Source organism: Protopterus annectens, chromosome 7.part0, assembly GCF_019279795.1.
Source record: "Protopterus annectens isolate FY-2018-M chromosome 7.part0, PAN1.0, whole genome shotgun sequence".
NCBI lineage: Eukaryota > Metazoa > Chordata > Ceratodontiformes > Protopteridae > Protopterus > Protopterus annectens.
In genome coordinates, this window is record NC_056739.1 from 170008415 (window position 1) to 170027203 (window position 18789).

An 18789-nucleotide genomic window follows, 5' to 3' on the forward strand; every position below is an offset into this window, starting at 1 on the left:
CCTCAGTCTTAAATCAACCGCTCCATACAGGAATCCCACATCCCTCAACTATGGAAAATCTCTTACATTATTCCCCTTCATAAGGGAGGGAATTCCTATCGCCCCATAGCTATTCTCTCCTTTATCAAAGATACTTGAGAAATGCATACATCAGGTCATGCATTTCCTAGACTAACAATCTCTTCTCTACACAACATGGTTTCCACCCACACCACAACTTCAGCCCTTCTCTCTTTCACAAACCTGGTTACCCAACATAGAAATAATAGATTTGTGTCTGCTATATTCCTGTAGCATATGACATTGTTTCCCACTCCATTTAAATAGATACTCTTACCTCTCTATCCTTTGCCCCTAACACTTTGGCATGGCATGGTTTTAAAAACTATCAGACCAACAACAAGCTGTCCAGTGGCAAGGGGTTGTATCATCTTTACTCCCCAACGGTGTACCTCAAGGTTCCATACTCGGTCCACTCCTCTTTTATATCTTTATCAGTGATCTACATACATCTACCCTACAGGCTTCACTCATACAGTATGCAGACAATTCCACCCTGATCTGCTCCGCCCCAAATCTCAACACCCTACAGCATCTCGCCCAGGATCTTTACCTCAGTAGAAAGGTGGATCATAAATATTCAACTTATCTTAAATCCCAACAAAACTAAACTACTTCTAATTTACCCCAAACAAAAAGCCACTCCACCTCTAGCTCCTCCAGTAATGTAACTGTCATTTCACCCTCTCTCCACACCAAGCTGCTTGGCGTCAAAATAGAGAACCTACACGGACATCCATCTCTCTCAAACTATTAAAGAGGTACACAAAAAAATGGGGTCCCTATACAGACAAAGACTTTCTACCAGATCAAGCTTGGGTCACCCTAGCTCAAACCCACCTTCATGTATGCAGCACATGGGCTAGGCTTGTAAATGCCCTCGGGCAGATAGCCTAGTATGAACCTATGAACATACTCTCACCTATGCAAGAAAATCTGACCTGGAGAAACTGTGTTACAAAAAAAAAAAAAAACACGCCAAGTTTGCAAAATATTCCCTCTTTAGAACACACCACTGTATACCTCTTGGGCAACTTCGGTGGCTTGAGCTCCCACAGTTATTAACCTACCACCAACTAGCTCCCACAATTATTAACCTACCACCAACTTAGTCATAACTTGTAACAACCTAAAATATCCTGAAAAAACTCCAGCCCTTAGGGAACTACTGACAAACTACATCCCAAAATCGACCACTCCACTCTGCCAACAAATCACTCCTCTCTATCTAGACAGCCAACAACACAGCAGGTAAAGCTCTATTTTCTCACAGCATAGCAAACAGTTATTTATTTTTTTTTATTTGAAGTTTGGTTGCCAGGATGGTCCATTGGGCCGAATGAGCCCGTTTTCAATGGTGTACTGGGGAGAAAAGCTCCATGAATACAATATATAAGACAGTGAAAGTACAATGTATAAAAACGCAAGAAGAGTACATTTAAGTAGAAGTAAATCTTAACACAATTAGAAGGTAAAGTGTAACAGTATGTAACAATTTACATGAGAAAGTTTTTTTTTTTTTAGTCACTCAAGATAGATATAAAGTAAAAGACAATGGTGTGAAGGCATGTAAACAGGATCAACTGTGAGAGGATATTTACAGTATGCAAGTTCCTGTAGAGGAGATCTGATTATTGGTTGAGGGATAGGATAGTAGGTGGGAATGTTAAGCAGGATGGGAACATGAGTTAGAATAATCTCCCTTCTGCACCTAATGCCAAACAATTCAAAAACTCCCTTAAGGCTCATCTTATTAGCTCTTGGCTATGTCCATGTGTTACTTAACTCTAGTGTATGCTACCACCATCTTTCTCTCCAATTATCAGACTCTCAGTAAAAATGGAAATGTTGTTGTCTGTCTGTGTATATTTTTTGATGACTAACAATGTTCACTTGTACATATATATGATATGATCTTTTCTTCTGCTGTATGCTACCACCATCTTTCTCTCCAATTATCAGACTCTCAGTAAAAATGGAAATGTTGTTGTGATCTCTGTCTGTATATTTTGATGACTAACAATGTTCACTTGTACATATTACGGATATGATCTTTCTTTGCGTACTGTTCTATTATGCACAAAATACTGCTCAATAACAAAGTTTTTACTTTGCATTATGTATTATCATGGTCTGTTGTATTAAGTGGAGCTTTTCTCCCCGGGCCTTTGCTGTAAATGGACCTCATTCAGTCGGACCATCCAGGTTAACAAATGTAAAATAAAATATAGTTCCTTGCTTGTTCTTCAGCACAAATACATATTTTAAAGTCTCTTCATCCACAAAAAACATTTCACTTACTTTTACCAACAGTCACACCACCTACCTGTTAGCATCCTCTTTCACTAAGCTACAACCTGTTTAGGTTAACAGCAATCACATGCTTTGGGAAGACCCTTCTGAACAATGAAGTAGCAATAAAAACAAACGGTCACAAAAGCCCTTGAATCATATAAAATAAGAAAAAAAAATGCAACACAAAATGCAAAAGAAAAGTTGTTTTGCAGTATTTGCTAAGCCCCAAGCAATCAGAAATGCTTTAGCAGTGACAATCAACTCTTTAAGGAAATACTTTCTTTAAAAGGTGGCATTGTGGTCTCCTCTCCATCTCATGGATCCAAACATGCTCTATTTTTTCCCTGTTCTCTCACCCATGATTAGTCAGCAATTTGCCATTGTCTACCTTGTGATGGAAGAGTACCCTGTAAGCAGTTGCAAAGATTCGGGGCTAAACTCACCAGATCAATTTACTGCTGCTGGGAACGGGAACATGTGCCACCATCACATAAATCACCACTCAGGCCTTCCTCTTCCAGGTTTGCGGTTCAATACTAGGCAGTCATTCTATGAACCATTACAAGCCTGGCCAATAAATCACATTGAAAGGTTACCTCTACCCTCAAGGAGGGCAATACAATTTAGAGTGAAGAATGTGAGGCTGCCATCCCAATTACTTAGGTTTACTTTGAAGGCGGCAAGCCTACTACTATGCTTGAAATTGAGGAAATGTGTTACAGAGGTGGGGAAATAGATTTCCATTACCCATTTATCACACACGCCTCAGTATATCTGTCATAAAAGGTAGGTCTCCTTTTTATAGCTATCTCAGTAGTCATTTGCTCTGCAAAGGAACAGGAGGGTCGGATCCTTCATGGCTGAAAAGGTTGGACACTGACAACTATGAAGGAATCTACAGGAGGGAAGTACAGAGAGACAGTTGTCAGTCTTGATGCCACCGGTCATTTTAGTTAGGAATCGCTCAAGTTGAGCAATATATTTATAGACAAATAGATTACAAAAGGGGTATTATATTCAACTAAGAGTATAATAATCAGTAAAGGAAATTTAAGGCTTCTTTGGATCTACAGAAACCACATTTGGAATTCAAATAAGCCAGACACATGAATATGAAGTACTAGAGAAACAAAATGGTAAAAAGGTAAGGAAATACTAATAAGAGTGCGAATCACTATGGAAATATAATGGCCAAAATAAAAAGGTATTTACAACAGTGCCCAAATCCCTTACAAAAATGTCTGACTGGATGGGCGTGTCACCTATATGGCATGAAGCACAACAGTTTGTTTACCAAAATTAACTACATTACTCCTTTTCACATTTAGTTTGACACCACAGTCCTTGCTCCAACTGTTAATGTAGACTAACCAATGGTGGAGGAATGAATAGCACACAATTTGCAGGCATCTGCTAACAGGCCTGAAGATCTGAGAAAGAACATGAAAATAAGGGAGAGCCTAAAGATGGGCCCTGTGGTGCAACACTGGTATTTTTTTCCCTTTCAGAAGTGTAACCTGTGCCTCTAATCACATGGATTCTGTTAAACAATCAGTTGAATATCCACCACACAACATACTGATTTAAATTCAGATTTACACATCTGTCAATAACACATGTATGGGGAATAATGTTAAAGGCCTTAGCCAAATCCAGACATGCTGCAAGTACTGCACGACTGTTCTACACTACTTCAGAGACCTACTCAAAGAAAGTCTCAAGGCTAAAGAAGCAGGACCTGCCTTTGACGACGCTGGCCTGATGAGGGTGCAGAGCAAACAGATTTTCAATGCCCAGATTAATGAGGTCTGAGATATTATGCTCTACAGCTTTACATAAGAGGGTAGCAAGACTAACAGATCTACAGTTATCAGCATCTGTGGTTAGAACATCCTTGTATAATGGCAATACAACGGCTGCTTTCCTGGTTCTGAGTTGTAACCAGCAGGCTTGGATTAAAAAGGGTAAGTAGTGGTTAAGAGACCATATTTGGTACTGTTCAGACAAACCATATTTGGTACTGTTCAGACAATCTGATACATTATCAGGGCCAATGAATGAGGTGTTACAAGCTTTTGAGAGAGCTTGTTTTCATATTAATTGAAGGTGACGGAACCTGCGGAACCACTAACTGTGGGTGGAATAAAATCTCCATTAAATTTGTCAGTTAGGACAATAGTCACTTCTTTTGAGTTACAGTAAGCAGTATTACTGAGGACTAGGCACTAAAAATTGCTAGGATGTTAACTTCCTGACAAAAATCAACAAAACTAAACATAACTACAAATTCATATACATTGAGAATTACATAATGGTATCAAACATTTCTGAACTTTTCTTAATGTGCTGTAAAGATGGGTGGAATAAAAGCTCCTATAAGCATTCAGAAGTTAATTATTTTGCTGTATACTTTTTATGGGTAGTCCAGCAAGTTTCCACATTTCTCATTATTTTTGATTGGACACAGGGAGCCCATTATCAATACCACTACTTAATGGGAGCAAATGTCAAAGCATAGGTGATGGATTCAGCAGCACAGTCTATCAGAGGAGGATTATGACATAACTTATCAAGGCCATGTAGTAATTGAAAAAAGCTTGCTTTTGAGACGTCCCTAAACACAGAGGTATTTGCAGGATGAAGTACTACCAGTTATACATAAAATGTCACAGATGTATGTGCTGATTTAATGAAAGCTGATTGGACACACCTCTGTGAATGTAGAGAGGCTGCTTTTATGAAGACAAGCTCAAGGACATTTGCACCTCTAGTAGGCTTTAGCATTTATAATGTCAAGGAAGCACTGGACATGCAGACCAACAATTTGTCAAAACAGCTGACCTACACCACCAGTGAATCCCCTGACAGAAAGGTGTTGAGGTTAATGAGCATTTTGGCTAAGGCATCAAGAAAGCCATCATGGTCAATAGGGGACATTAAGAGAATGCAACAGCTACCTATGAAGCGGTAATCAAACTAAGCTGACTACACATCTAAGGCATTCCAACTTTAGATCCTGAGGAATCTGTTGTAAAATACTGATCCTCTCCAGCAACTGCCAATAAGTCTGAAGACAAAATGTAGCTGAATCCAGAAACAGAAGTAATGCTTCCATTGCTCTGAAAGCCTGCCTCTAACTACACATCTATGAATTTGTTCCAACTAAGGCTGCCTCATGTTTGTGCATTTTTTAAGGACTCCTTGCACTAAGAAAAGCCACCGCAATATGTTTTGAATGTATTCGACTACGTTGGAACGTTCAGCACAGTGACTCTACTTGAAAGGCAAAGGCACTGCGGGGACAGCAAAGGTTTTAGCCAAAATGTGAAGCCATATTAACAGAAGTGTAGACCATCTTTGGCAAACATGAAAGCTTGTCGGCCATTTTGTTCCAAGTACCCCTCCCTCATTAGGCGAACAATGGAGTACAACGCCATGTTTGGTTATGTACCTCTACAAACACCTGCATCTGTTTTCAGGGTTGTGCAGGTACTGGTGTCAGACAGCTTTTTTCAGATTGCTCTGGAAACTGGAAAGGTTGCTATTATGCTTAAGGGAGAAAGGAAAGGTTGCTATTATGCTTAAGGGAGAAAGGGGATAGTGTTCCAGGAGTGGGCTACATAACTGGAACAGAGAGTTCTGGTGACAAAGTGTGGTTGATGGGTAGTGAAGATCTTTTTGCTCTCAGACTGATGTGCCCTAACAGAGGTGTACGTGTGCAGTAAATCCAGCAGGGCTTCGCTTTGTTCTAACTTGTATATTAATTGTGGACTATGTGTAGTTGGATGAGAGTTAGTTGCTTGGCTAATTCAGTGCAATTAAGCTGTTTTAGGGCTAAGCAATAATGGGTTCTGTTTGACGAGTTGGTGGCAAATGTTGCTATTTTATTGTAGCACTTGTTTAGTTTTAATTTTGGACGACAGGCTGAAGATTAAGCAACACTGAGCAGCCATATATTAACATGGGGAGTAAGAGTGTGGAGACCAAGAGTTTCCTGGATGAAACCGTTATGTAGCTTTTTTGTTCTACAGTGTCCCTAGCTTTTTTGTTCTACAGTGTCCCTACTTTTTTGTTGAGTTCTTGGAGAACCTGTTGCACATGCAAGTCAAATTTCAGGTCATCATTTATCATACCTAGTAGCTTGGTATGGGGGATGACGAGTTGTTAGCAGATGCTATTATTGAATTTGAGTTGTGTAAGGGCTTTTGAGAGAAACAGCAGCAGTTTGTATTTTTGTTTTTAATGGAGTACAAGCTGGGAATTACTGAACCAGCTTTCGATGGATGAAAAGACTCTTGGTGAGGTGTTGTAAAGTAAAGTAAAGTAGTTAGGCTACTGGCAGTGGCAGTAGAGAATTAAACAAATAGTCTGGCAATTACATAACTAAATTTACAATTACTTATCTATGCCGATCCAACATAATTAGAGCTGGAACCCAAAGTAATACAAGCACCTCCTACCCTGCCCATTAATATTACATTAAGAGGGACCACCTGCATCCTTGTGGCAGAAGAGTGTAGTCAAGGACCCATCTGAGTTGGGGATTATTGGAACAGTCCTGGGCTTTCCTACTGTTTGAAAACAGTTTTACTTGGCCGATATTTAAATACAGTGACTGCTGGAGTTTGTGCTCAGTTTACCAGAGCTGCTCAGAGTTTGGCCTCCTTAGCCAGAGATCTTAAGTCTGAACAAATTCCATGACATCCTGTGAATTCTACTGAAAAATAAGTATTTTTATAACCTTCTTTGCACTTTAAAAACTGTTTGCAACTGTTTTTCCACCTACTTTAAAACTGTTTTATTGTTTGTGACTTGTGTTTTCTGCACTGCCTACTTACAGTTACAGTACTTGAACAATTTATAGAATAGGCTAGATTTAGACTTGCTAAAATCTAGACTGTTTGGCACTTTCTAAGCACTAAAGCCAGCCATCTTACATTAAGAGGGCTCTCCTGCACGCTTGTGGCAGAACAGTGTAATCAAGGACCCATCTGAGTTGGGGATTGTTGGAACAAGGCTCAGTCTTAGGCTTTATCATTGGGTTGTTTTGAAAATTGTTTTACTTAGCTGACATTTGCACTTAGCTGCCCACCACCCAACGGGAGTTAGCACTGCCATGTATACACACATTTAAAAATATTTTCCCTAGATAACTGCTAGGGAACCCTCAGAAGCCTCCTTGCTTCTTGGCACTCAACTCGGTTGCGCACTGCTGCCCAGACAGCAACTCAGCTGTGTTTTGAGGTGCCAGTGCAGGTTTCTACCTCTAAACCTCTCACAGATTAGCTGATAGTTCTACAGCAGAACCTAGTCCACCTAGCCCACCCTCCACCACCTACTACAGAATACACCTGGAGTAATGGAAGGTCAGTTTCCCACCATTTCTCCAGTCAGCCTGATTGACATGGGCATCTTGAGGTAATGTAGTAATTACTTCATGTATACTACCACCGCACTTACATCATTCACAAATATGGTCAACCATCACGGATAAGGTCAATAACCACAGAACCAATGGGCTGCTAATATCTGCAACTCTCTTAGACTTATCTAAAAGCCTTTGACATGGTCAACCATGAAAAACAGCTTCATACACTAACCACCCTAAATCTCAGCTACACTAACCACCCTAAATCTCAGCTTCTCTACTATTTCTTGGTTTAAAAGCTATCTAGATGGTAGGCAACAAGCTGTAAAATGGCTAAATCGGCTCTCTCCCTTACTGCCCGTCTCCCTAGGGGTACCCCAAGGCTCCATACTGGGTCCTCTACTCTTCACCCTATTTACTAATCAACTACCATCCACTATACCCAAAGCCTCAATAGTCCAATATACACAGAGGATACCACCATTATATATGCAGCCAACTCCCTTGACCGCCTCCTCTCCCTAACACAAGAATGTTTTTCCCTGGCAGAAACATGGACCACTAACCAAAACTTCATTCTAAACCCAGCCATAACGAAATTACTCCTCTTCAGCCCTCACAGATCTCCACCTCATCTAACTTTTCAATCTCCTCTCATGACACCACCAGCATCACACCCAGCAGTCACTCCAAACTGCTAGGCCTTGAAATTGACAATAGCCTTAAATTTGACATTCATATCTCCCAGACCATAAAGAGCCCACAGATAAATGGGCCTACTCTATTGCAAACAATTTCTCACCAGTCACTCTAAGGTTACCACAGCCAGGACACACCTCCTATCGACTCTACTTTACGACTCCCCTGTGCTTACCAATCTCCGAAAAACTGAGCTCAACATACTAGATAGCTGCTACAATAAAACAGCCAGATTCGCCACAGGATTACCTTCTAGAACCCACCATTATGAAAGCCTCAAAAAACTCAACTGGCTAGAACTTCCCCTGACCCTTCAAGTCAACCAACTAGCACTTGCTCACAAAGCACTACATCATCCAGGCAACACACCAGCCCTGCAGCAACCACTCCAGCCTTACACCATTACCAGATCCCGGAGATAAAGTACCAAACACCTCCTTAAGGTAACAAACTTTAAAAATAAGACACGTAGATCCGTTTATAGCCACTTCATCTCTAAAATCTGGAACTCCCTTCCAACCCACATAATAAAATAACTCCACCACCCAATTAAAAAGAACTACTCAAAAACACTTCCTGAATCACAGATTATGTACCTGTACTACCCCTGGATAGTAACTCGTATATCTCTGTTGTCCAGCAACTAGAGTAACAGCTTATCTACTGCTTTTGTAATGTCTGCATGGGGTAATAGTATCACTGAACACTGTAAAGAAACAAAGGACAGAGTATGTCTAGTGTAGAAATGAGTTATGGAATTTATCTACTCTATCTTCCGGCTATACTTGCTGTTAAACACCTCTATAGCATGTATATATTAATGTAGCCTGTGAATGTTAGCAACACTCTTCGGTTAACTCGCTATCTTATGTGTACTATACTTCTATATGAAGTATAAAGATTGTGTACTCTATATTTTGTTTAGCTGAACCTTCTGGTTAACATGTCTTTCTCTCGTTAATGATTTCACTGCTCTGGAACTTTTCTCCCTGGGTTCCACTGAAAATGGACATGTATCCAGTTGGACTCTCCCGGTTAAATGTAAAATAAAATAAATTAAATAAATAAACCTACTACTCTTAAAACATGCAAATACAATATGTAACACACACACACACACACACACACACACACACACACACACCAGATTGTCAGTGCCCACACTCCACCTCCCACACATACCAAGCACACAACACAACCCACATACGCATTATGTACTCACTACAATGTACCAAAAGAGCAAAGACACCCCCACGAGCGAAAACATTTTGCGCACAATACAGTCCCAACAGCACCCACTACACATAACACATGCATCAGTGTCTCACCCAATAAGCCCCTAAGGTAAAATATATCTAAACCAAATATCTTTGTCATAAATGACTCCATAGTGTGAGACAAAGATGTCCCCCTCACTAGGCCAGGAAGGTCGTGGTCAGCTGGCTGTCTGGTGCAAGAATCCACCAAATCACATACTCAAGTTTCTCAACAGCAAGCACTGTTATGACTCTGTCTTAGTCTATGTTAGAATGAATGACTCGAGACGTACCTCACTGGAGTACATGATGGAGCTTTCAGATTATGTGTCCCAGGCAGGTATGTCCCTAACCCTGAGCAGCATTCTTCCCTCACCCAAGATGATGCTACAATACAAACAAAAAAATTACTAACTTCAACAATTGGCTTAGCTTCTGGTGTCAATCCAGAGGGATCCAGTATCCCGACAGCCTTGGATGATATGGTTGCAGACAATGCTGCTTTGCCAGAGATGGTCTTCACCTGTCACCTCTAGGCTTTAGGTTGCTGGCAAAGGTACTTGCCTCCCTCATGATGCCTTCAGGCAATGTCATAATACTAAAATTCCTGACATAAAAATATCCTCCAGAAACGGGTTATACTGCTTAATGCTAGGAGTCTAAATTAGAAACTGCACTTGAAGCAGTTCTCACCCTGAAGACACTGATGTCTGCCCAGTCACTGAGACATGACTCAAGGTCTCAGGGAGTACCCTGGCCATGCACGGCTACAATGCCTTCCACATGTTCAGACCACACAACAAATGTGAATAAAAACAAGGGAGGAGTATCCATCTTCATTAAAGACATACACCTCCACACTTGTTACATTACAACTCCCTAGAGTTACAAGTCCAATTGTAGGAAAGACACCCCTCCACATCATTGTTAGCTACAGGTCCCCCCACCATGAACGACGAAAACCACACAGCCTACATGGACCTAATGGAGTCACTCAGTACAGCCAAATACCCTGGTCATGGGTGACTAACTTTCCTTCCACAGGCTGGGTAACATACGAGCACAAACATGGTAACATATACGAGCACAAACATGTCACCCAAAGGTTCCTGGACTTGTAACACAAATGCTCTGGAGCAGATAGTCAGCACCCCCACAAGGGGCTCTAACATCCTTGACATAGTGCTCACCAAAATGGGGGAAATCGCTGCACCACCCCATGTGTGGAGCCCTCCCTGGTAAAGTCTGATCATAAACCAGTCTCAATTGAAGTAACGATCGTACCTGATCCACCCCAGGAGCAAAAAGGTTAAAAAATGTCTCCAAAGCAAACTACAGCCTACTGAGCGATGGCCTGAATAGTTTCAGACCCCCCTGCCAACACAGACAGCAGTGACCCCTATACTGAGGTGTACACAAATGTCTTGTATAAATATATAGACCCAGCCACACCAGACTGGCTCAAATAAAGATACTCATGAAAATAAACCACCCCGGTGGACATCCAGCAAAACTATGTCATACAATAAGAGAAAGAAGCTGGTATCAAAAAACAAGAGGGAATGGTCCCAGCAAAGGAAGAACTCACTCCAAAGGATAAACAAGCAGATTAGACATCTTGTAAAGTCCTCTAAAGCCAATTACAAATCTCTAGCTAAAACAAATCACAAAGCATTCTTTAGCTACATCAAAAATCTAAAAGGGAAGATCCAGCTTTGTGCTGAACTAGCTGTGGATGGTACCACTTGTACTGAACCCGAGGACATCGCCAAGCTGCTACTGAAAAGGTTTGGCGAAAACTTCACCCACCACGCCCCCCCACCAATCATACCAGTCACGAGTCCTCTGGCTAGTAACTCCAGACAGCAGGTCATAGTCGCACTCTCCAAGGTCAAAAACACAGCCTCTATGGGACCTGACAACATCCCAGACTGATTATATGGTCTAAAACAGGGGTTAGCAGAACTAAGCACACTCTTCAATCTCAGTCTAAGCACTGGCTTTGTCTCAGCCGAGTGAAAAATTGCAACCATAATCCCTCAACCGACCCAAAGAACTACAGACTTGTAAGCCTAACCAGCCTCATCTGCAAGGCCATGGAGAGAATCATCATGGATCTTAACAAGTATATAGGTGGCCTTCAAACTCTTGACCCATTCCAGTTTGACTTAATTCATTAAGGGCAGATCTTGCCTGCTAAACCTGGTGGACTTCGAGAAGGACACCAAGGCCCTGGATGAAGGCAAAACAAATCACACTATGCATCTCAACCTAGCCAAGGCCTCTGACACAATCCCTCACTCAGGCATCACTGAGAAACTCACCCAGCTGGGGGTTAACCCTTACCATCACTAGATGGGTTGCCAACTGGCTCACAAACGGAATACAGTCAAAATTGGGGATGCCAACTCTACTAGCAGACCCGTTACCAGCGGTATTCCAGAGATCTCTGCTAGACCCCCCTACTGTTTTGTACCTACTGTTCAGAAGTCCAGGCAAAAACAGATGGCCTGTGGCTTACCAAGTCCATTGACTGCAAACTGGTTGCAGTCATCAAATCCCCTAAAGATGTCAACATACTACAAAACAGGCTTACAAACAAGTGATTGGTGTCAAAACCACAGAAACTAAATGCAAAAACATGCATCATCATCCCCTTCGGCAAAGGAGAAACCCCTGATAATTATAACTTTATATTTCAGGGCTAACAACACATGACCTACAGACAGATTGAAGGCCCCATCACTTTACTCAGTATCGTATAAACTACTTAGAGGTGACTTGCACCTGGGCTACAGAGCAGTCTCTGATCGTGCCTTGATTAAACTGCTGCACATCCGCTAATCCAATGGGACAAGATTCACTCGCTCGAGGGATCTTAACCTAGCCTGCAATATTACCAGGACACGCTGGAGAGAAAGGTAAGTCTCCCAGAGGTTACCACTCCTCTGGAACAAACTCACAACTCATGCAAAACAGAGCTCCTCAAAATTACCCTATTTAAGCATAACCAGGAAAACTGGATAGAAAACCATAAATTTACACTGGGGATTTCACCTATTTCCCTCTTAGACAGGGGAAGTTGGTGTTGATCTTAGATTTGTGTGCAAACAGACTATATATCTTAGTCCATAAGGGAACACGGGTATAACATGACTAGGCTTGCAGAGGCCTTAGGGCCAACAGCCTAGTAACCTCCTATAAATATTAATGCCATAGGCACGGCTCAGTATGCCTCCGATCATGGAAGACTAAACAATCTTTAAAACCCTTTTTTAAGGCTACAAAACACACTTTTGCAGGAAACATTTATGTTTTTCTTTTAAATAGTTGATGTAATAAAAAAATAAAAGCACATCCATCATTTGATTACCATCTTTTATCACTGCTATAACATAATGCAGATTTTTGATGTATATGAAATTGTGAGCATAAAAAGAACAGAGTATACATGTATAATAAAATCATAATTTTTTAATGTCCGTCCCAACAAAATTTTCTCCAAAAAACATGAATTAATTTGCAATCATCGGGTATACAGCCATTAAGCAGGAGAACTAAAGTACACATCTGATAATAACTGGTTTCTGAATTAAGTATTCTAGACAACCTAGAAGTAGTATTGTAGTTTGAGGGAAAAAAAAAATCAGAGATTTCCTGACTGCTGAAAATATTTATTTTTAATCAGTTTAACTTTTATTACTGGTGTTTGCATTGCTCTAAAATGAATAGTTAAGTTATATACTTGAAAAAGGCTCTATTAAACTTGGAGACTACAGTTAAGGGGTTGGGGTTGACAAACACCAGTAAAAGTATTGGAAAGGATTTAAAATATCTCTTATTAGTTATTTTAAAAAATAACATACTGGGCTTTAATGCAGGCTGACAAACTTTCATTCTCAGTGTGGGTACTCTTTTAGATATCTTAGAGACTGCCCTCACAGCTGGAAACAATGCACATCGTGGGGAGAAATCTGGTTGCTAGACAGCTGGGCTATGGGCTCAACTGTACAGACTTAACAAAAGTCCAGATTTTTACCTCATATTTATGGTCCGTTTCTCATAAAATTATGATTTTCTGGTAAATCATTGAGGGTTGAAGTCTGAAAATAATGGCATTTAAGTTTGACTTTATTCCCTTCAGAAAATGCATGCTAATGGAAAACCTGTTAGCCTATTACATACCTATGAACCTATAGATCATCTGCCCGAGGGCATTTATAAGCCTAGCCAGAATGTTTCGGCTTTCACCACCCCCACTGATTAATTTATGTCAAGCAGAGCCAATGAAGTGATCCCAGGGGTGTATTTTTTTTTTGTTACCCATCCACTCGTCAAGGTTTCTCTTGAAGAGTGTTAATGAGGGGTTCTGCTTAATGTAGTTTGGAATTTTGTTCCAAAGCATGGGGAGTCTCTGACAGGAATCTATCCCTCCAGCTTGTTCTATTTATTGTTGTGGCGAGGTTTAGCTCACTAGAGCGCATGGCTCACAGTGACTTTGATTTCTTTAGGTGGAGCATGTCCATCAAATCTGAGTTGGACATGGCTTTGTAAGTCAGGCAGAAATAACCTCCGAGTAAGCGATACGCCACTGAGTACAGCCGGAGTTTTTTCAGTCGGGTTGCATAGGACATATGTTTAAGGCCAGTAATCCTCTTTGTGAGGTACTTTTGTGGTATTTCCAGCTGTTGGAAGAGTTTTGTGAGGTACATCCCAAATGGGGTATTGTATTCTATGATGGGTCTGATGAGTGACGAATAGAGGGGCACTATAACCTCTATTTCTAGATGCGAACCCTTTAGTAATCAGATGGGCCACCTAGAAGGATTTCCTAACTACTTTGGCAATATGATTGTCAAAAGAGATTAAAATCTACCTGGGTCCCCAGATCTCCTCTTCGGTATTAAGGGAGCTGCCACCTATGTGGCAATTCGTGGGTGTTTTGGTTTTCCCCAAACGGGATGGCTATGCATTTTTTGGCATTTAGCCTGAGGCCATGACTTTAACACCAGGTGTCTGTCTCAGTAAGGTCCATTTGGAGGATGTCCGCGTCAGCTGGAGAGTCAATTATGGCTCCCAGTTTGCAGTCATTGTCAAACTTGATTAGCCATAGTCCTCTGTATTTGCCTGTATTGCTGAGAAGTATATGCCGAACAGTAGGCGTCCCAGGACCGAGCCTTGCAGGACACCACTTGTGACCGGTTTAGAGACGGACCTGGAGCCCGCTATTCTTACCGTGTGAGTTCCATCTGTAAGCCAGTTGGCAACCCATTTAGTGACGTAGGGGGTTATGTTCAGGCTGGTGAATTTTTCTGTAATACCAGAGTGGGGAATGGTGTTGAAAGCCTTGGCGAGGTCAAGGTAGGCTGTGTGAACCACCTTTCCCTCGTCTATGGCCTTGGTGACTGTCTCGAAGAAGTCAACCAGGTTTAGTAGGCATGATCTGCCATTAACAAAGCCAAACTGGGTTGGGTCAAGTGTTTGGAGGTTCCCAATGTCTTTGTTAACGAGTTCCATGATGATGCGCACCATAGCCTTGCAGACCGGGCTAGTCAGGCTTATGGGGAGATAGTTACCAGGGTCAGTTGCGGCCCCTCCTTCGTGGAGTGGAATAACCGTTGCTGTGCTCCATTCTATGGGCACGTAGCCCGTGGAGAGGCTGAGGTTGAACAGCGTGTTTAGGTGGGGGGGGGGGGGTAGTTTGTTCTGTAGTTCTTGCATGACAGAGTCTGGGACACCAGCTGGCCCCATTGACTATGTGTTTTTGGCTTTTGAAAGGGCTGTTTTCACCTGTGCGTCTGTGATTTCCAGGATACCACACTTTTCTGGTATTGTTGTGGGCCCTTTTGGGGGTGAAGTAAGTTTGCACTGAATCTGCCAGGATGTTTGCAATATCAGTAGGTTCAGTATATTTTGTGCTATTTTGCACTAGTTCAGTGCATATCTGCGAGTTGCCACTTAGATTCTCGACATAGTCAAAAAAGGCTTTGTGGTTATCTTCTGAATCCTTGGCTATTTTTCTTTCGAAGTTATACAGCCTGTTTATGGCAGGGGTCCACCAGACTGGTTTCCTTCTCTTAGGAGTGAATCTTGGTTTTGCTCGGGATGGCACGATCCATGCATCCTTGTAGGTGCTCATGGAGTGCATTTGTAAAGGTTTCTGCATCTTAGGCTGCGTTATCCTTTAGCGTGGGGGCTGTGAAACTTACCACCTGCCTTAAATAAGGTGAAGTTTGCTTTAGAAAAGTTTTTTTTTTTTTTTTTAACTGTGGTTTCCTTAGTTGGGGTGTGGACATCCAGAGTGATTAGTTTATGGTCTGATCTAACCAGCGACAGCTTGACCGTGTGGAACACCTGTCACCCATGTTGGTGATGACCAGGTCCAATATGTTTTCACTTCTGGTAGGGGAGTTTTACCAGCTGATTCAACTTTAAGTTTGTAAGAGCAATATTACTTATGACCCAGACTTCTTGCTCTAAGAGGCTGACAGAGCTGGTGCTTATACAAACGGTTATTTTTGTTAAAACACACTGGTCCTGAGATATGACTGGGTAAAATTCCTAACAGTACTAACAAAGGCCAAAATATTGAGGGCGACAACAACCCAAAAATATGGACATATTTTAAATACTGTTGTTAGAAGGCTTTTAAGTATAACTGGTTTTGAGGCAAAGATCTGAACATGCTACAAAAATCTGAACAGCTGAGAGGTACGGAAGTAACAATGGCAGTATTCGCAAGTACAAAGAAATGTGAAAAAAATGCAGCAAGAATACAGTAATCGGCAACAAGTGTTAACTCACAGCACTTTGGTTAACCATAAAAGACTCGCTGAACCAAAGCCCCGTTTCAATGGCGACACGGACACAAATCATTAAAAATAATACGAAACCCTAAACACTTCACTGTACAATACATAAATTATTATTACTTGTGTTGTAATCCGTTCTTGCAAAACACAGTGCTACTGTACTATCTTACGAAATCCCCCCTTGCTTGTCAAGTGTTTAATGGCTGACGTTTGCCTTGTGACTTTTTTTTTTTTTTTTTTAACCAAAAACTAAAGTCAGTGCTGGATTAGTCCTCTTATACTTATTACTACTGTTGAATATGTACCACCATTTACAATGCGTTGTTTACTGTACATCTGCCCCCAGTTTGAACAATGACCTTATTTACCTTCCTCTACTGAGGAAAAGGACGGCGTGTTAATGCTGTGCTTAGTACAATAGCTACACACCCATGTGATTAAAATGCTACGGTACTGAACCGATTTGTCCCAGCCAAATAAGGAGGACAAGTTGGGCAACAGAGGAGACCCAGCATCTCCTGTGACAGTAAGTGTACATCCTTTGCTTCAGCCATTACTTTGTTTAAGGAAACAGAGGAGTGACGTTGGACGTTGTTATTATGGACTTAAACACCACGTCACCAAGCAGCAAAGCAAGTAAAAGGCATGGTAACGCGGAGTTCAGGGAAGACAGAATAAAAAAAACGTCAAGCACAAAAAAGAAATAAAGAAAAACAGCAGCACGATCACCAAAACAGATTTATGGTAGCTAGACTGCATTAAAGCAAATAAAATGCGTCTGCACGGAAACCATCAATGTGAAATAATAAAACATCACATTACTGTACAGCTGCAGGCAAACAAAGTAAAAACGCAAAAATATAACTTGGTTCGATCAAACTGTGAAAAATGTGTCTCGACAAACTAGGATTATCAAGTCTGCCACCCGAGCATGTCGCAGTATTGTTTGCAAAGCAATAAGCAGACTCCATAAAAGTACAAAAAGCTAGAGTGGAGGATTACCTTCACCATTGCTGCTTGTTGTTATTCTGTGAGCTGCAGCTCACTTGCAGTATTCCCCAAAACAAAAGCTTGCCTCTGTGTCTAGGCTAGGATGCTGTGAAGCCAGTCCACCGTCACTACGGTGTGCAGCCTCTCGGCTTTCGCTGCTTCTGATGGCTTGTTTGCTCTTTCCTACCCGCCTGCCGACGTGGCGCTGAGAACAGGAGCAGAGTGCGTCATCCACGCCAACCAAATGGTGCTACATCTACTTTACGCACCCACCCATTTCACATAAACAACTTATTTATAGCTCAAAAAGGGGTCTGACGTGTTCCTGGGGTATAGTTCAGAATCCCCAAATACTCTGCGTCTCTAATACCTTTAGGTCCGCAAGATAGCTAGAAATGTTTTTAAGTTGTGCAATCAAGCACCAACTCAGTCATACGTCTGAAGTTCCTAGTGCAAAAATCTGGACTAAATCAAAAATAATGGTGGTACAAAGGCCCACCACAAACAAGGACAATTTTTGTATTAGCATGCATTTTCCGAAATATATGAAATCTGGAACTCAATTTCTTGCCATTCTTTAGTTACTTCAGTCCTCAATGATTTGCCAGAATAAAACAGACTTTTTCATGAGGAATAGACCTAAAATATGAGACAAAAGCATGGATATTCTGCAAAATTCTGGACAGTTGAGAAGTCTGGGTAATGATGCTTTTTACTTAAACCAGTGATATAAGAAGCACAATATCACTTGGACATATTTACCCTTTTCTTTCTGTTTCAGTTATATATCTGAAGTCTGTGCAATTAGTACCCCCTGAAATGGCGAAATAAAATAATCTGTAAACAATGGTTTGCAAGGTGTAAGCTTGGCTATGCCCAGGTATCGCAATTCAGAGATGAATAAAGAGAATAATGTGTTTTATTCATATTATTTGTTTTGGAACGTTAAAATTTTACATATCTCAAAACTGGATTAATCTGAAAGCTTTAAACTGGGATAATTTTATAGTAGTAGTTATTAAATGTTTACAAGCATTTAAATATTATCCAAAAACTTGCTTCGAATACAAATAAAACAATGTCAATACCTGAATATCATCCTAAAATTCTATTAAAACAATTTCTCTGATCGCTCAGAGCTGACAGCCTGCACATATACATCACCTTTTGCTCATTATCCTTTTTTTGTTATTGTCTCTACCATTTTCCTTAGCTATATTATATGCATTAATTTGAGGGTGGCTGTGGTGGTGCAGAGGTTAGCATTGCTGCCTCACAGCAAGAGGTTCTCCGGTTTGATCCTCTGCTG

At 41.2% G+C, this 18789-nt stretch overlaps 1 pseudogene; it reads right to left on the reverse strand.

Annotated features, from left to right (window-relative positions):
- The window catches only part of LOC122806318, a 160546-nt pseudogene extending 142708 nt beyond the window's left edge, over positions 1-17838 (reverse strand).
- Between the last annotated feature and the right edge of the window lie 951 nt (positions 17839-18789).